Below are 3,521 nucleotides of genomic sequence, written 5' to 3'. Positions count from 1 at the left end.
CCTTATGTTGCAAGCCTGGCACCTTATTTACGCCCTCCCCACTGATGAACATGGCGATCATTCTACAGAGAGGTTTTGTTGAAACAGGACCTTTCAGAGATCTCAGGATAGAAGAAAGATGGAAAATATGGTATAGCTAAGGGATTTTTTTTCCCCAAAGTGCTCAAGATCTCAGGCCTAAAAGAGGATTTACATTCAGTTTAATTTAGCTTTATTTACAACACTAATTCACAAGAAAAGTCATTTCAAGGTAGCAGACTCATACATATTATCCAATTCAATCCAAATCACAGTTGTCTGCTTATAATCCTCTAAAACCTAATTAGTTACATAATCCACTTTAGTCCTACTCATAAGGATTATGTTACTATAAATCTTTCATAATTTGCATTGAATCTTCTGTTCAAGTTGTTCCTTTATTGTCCCTATGGGTGGTGGGGGGAAATGGAAGGGAAAAACTCTTCAATGGGACAAAAAAAAAAAACCCAAGCAGAACCAGAACCAGGAAGAGAGCCCATCTGCCTCAACTGGTTTACGTTTTAACAGGTGAAATGGCCTGAAGAATGCCAGTAAGAAAGTGCAAAACTGGCTTTCAGAAACATTAAAAACGTTATAAAGAGTGGGAATCAATCCAGCAGAGTATGTCTGGAAATGTCTAAAAAATGGCTGTGCACCAGTATCTCCCATTCAGCGTGGTTAAATTGGAATAGTCCAATCAGAAGGAATGGGAGAAAAAAGAAAGTTTGGCCAAAACATGGGTCTGCTGTTCGTTTATGCTTGATTAAGTGACAGATAACGCCGGTATGTGTCAGCTAGCAAAAGACTTTCAGGACTCTTCACTGAGCTGCTTTCTACTTGTTTTTTTTCAATACGTTAAGTATTTTTCTGGTGCTGCATTAGATATTTTGCAACCCGTGGATCCTCTGAGGATGCAATCAATTCTTTACGCCAAGTGCTCTTTGGCACATGATGGAAAGGCTCACATCTGCCTTTTCAGCTGAGCCAAAGCGAGGTGAGTTAGGACAGACCACTTGAGATCTGTTTGAAGTGGTTGCTTGATGCTCCAGTCCAGCATAGATCTGTATTTTTCATTCATTTATTTATCAATGGATTTGTGCCCCAAAGCCAAAATGCAATCGCCTGCCCCATTGTTTTCTTTTTTTTATTATTATTGGACAGAAGTCAACTCAAGGAAAGCATCAAGTTAGCCAACAAATATTCAATGATCAAGTGTTGCTAACATTTACAGATGTGTCACAAAAAAAAAAATTCTTGAGAAATCGCTTCACCATCGTCCAGTAGTGAAAACAAAAAAACACCACAGATCTTTGATGTGATAAAGTTGTTTGTGAAAAGTTTAAAGATCAACTCTAGTGAAAGAAGGAAGATTTCTGCAGCTCTAAATTTGTTTCAAGTAGCAGATTATCTCTAAATCACAAGGATAAATTCCATTCTTAATTTATTTTATAAAAATAGCGAATTATTTGTTCTTTTGGGGGTTTTTTTTTGTTGTTGTTGTTGTTGTTGTTTTGTTTTTGTAATTTTTTTCTTTTCTTGTCTATTTTTTTCTGCTATTATTTGGAAATTTTCCATGTGGTGCGGTCAGAGGGAAGAGGCCCACCCTGTCATTGTCACTGGCCACCCCAGGAACAGCCAAACAAATTTCAGGTTGATAATACTGAAGAAACGATGATAAACTTATCGGAATTTGGTCAAAGCAATTTTCAAAAAACTCTTTATCAATGACAAATACGTGTCTGTGTTGAGATTAAAGATGCCCAATGCAGGATAATCCTGAATAAACCATTATAAATTTTTAAAAAAAAAGAAAACATCTTGGCAGTTTGCTTTTGTGAGTCTTACTTTACTTATTTATGCTGGATTACAGCTTTAGTTTTAATAATCAGTTTATTTATTTCCACAAATCTAGACCCTTTTCAAGGTTATAGTCACAGTTGTGCCCATATTTATTCATACCCTTTCATTAAAGAAGGAAAAAAAACATCTGCCTGTAAAATAAGCTGAAATTGACTAAAGTAATAATAAATAAAAATTGTATAAAAATCTTTATATTATTTTCTAATTCTGGTTTAATAGAAATATTTTTTTTAAAAAAACAAAAAACAAACAAATAAGATAATTTATTACGTATTACATCACTCATAAACTAATATTTTGTTGAACAATCCTTTAATGTTACCGCTACAGTCAGGTGTTTTCTGTTCCTCTCAGTCAGACTTCTGCACCTGTTGACAGGTATTTTGTTCCACTGTTCAACAGAAAAGTGCTCTAATTTGTCCAGGACCAATTTGTTTGTTTGTTTTTTTCTTTCTTCAACTCATCTAAATGAAAAAACAGTATCTCATATTCCTAAATTATATTTTGAGTTATTGTGCCTTTTTTAAGTCTCCAGTTATTTGAGTGACTGTTGTAAATTCAACCTTTTCTTTAATAAAAGGGTATGAATACATATGAGCACAACCGTACATGTGTAACTCTTTTCCCCCTCTGTTCCCCTGCCCGGCCCCCTTAAAAATGTTGTAGAACCGCCCAGCAAAACCCATAGACTGTCTATAGAGATGGACGTAGCCTCTGTGACGTCACCCAAAGGTTTCTGAAGAGCTGAATTGAAGCTCGGTGGGCGGTTCCTACCATCGCCATCTTGGCAGGGGCATGCACGTCATCTCACCCAGAAAATACAAATATAGGCAAAGAGGTGGAACTGAGAGGGGGGCTGTGAGCGTCATGGTGGTTGATTGACATCGAGCGAACTCTGAGTTTTCTGTAGCTAAGAGCTAAACGAGCTAACCCAGAGATAACAGGAGCTAACCAGCTTATGGAGGTAAGCGGGCTACAGCTAATTCACGTTGTCAACCGTCTAAAAAGCGTGGTTGTTCTACGTTCTTCTGACTTGAAGCGGGAGATCAGGTACCTGTCAATCAAAAGGACACGCCCCTAAATACGCCGAATTTGGTGATTAAATTACTTTTAAAGGGGCAAGCTTGAAAAAAATTCACTCCCCCTGCAGTTTTCATGAAGGTAAGCCTGACCTATTAACCTAAAATGGATTTTTGAACCAGGCTTTAAACATGTTTATTTCTGCCGTGAAGTTGGTCTTTTTAACATGGGAGTCTATGGGGATTTGCTCCGTTTTGGAGCCAGACCCTAGCGGATCAAGGGGGAACTGCAGTTTTACGCACTTCCGCATAGGCTTCACTTTTTACCGCCGGATGTTGTCGCTTGGCAAAACCTGGTAGAGTTCAATCTACTAAATGAGGCTAAATTGGCATCCATGGGTCGCTTCCTGTTTTACTCTGAAACTACCCAGAAGTCGCACTATTTTCCTCGCGGTGCTTGACAGCAGTGAGGAGAGCCGCTCGTGGAGTGAGGCACAAACTTCAGTGAAAAGGGGGTTGAACCGAGGACGTGTGAGGTTCTTTGAAAAAGTGGCATCTGCGTGAGGAAGGCGAGTCTCCTGCAGACCATCAGCCTCTCCGGGACTTTAAGCAACCACCGTGTCC

This window comes from Telmatherina bonti (genome assembly GCF_933228915.1).
Source record: "Telmatherina bonti genome assembly, chromosome: 23".
Taxonomy (NCBI): Eukaryota; Metazoa; Chordata; class Actinopteri; order Atheriniformes; family Telmatherinidae; genus Telmatherina; species Telmatherina bonti.
The sequence above is the reverse complement of the archived record's forward strand: the minus strand, read 5'-3'. Positions refer to the sequence as shown.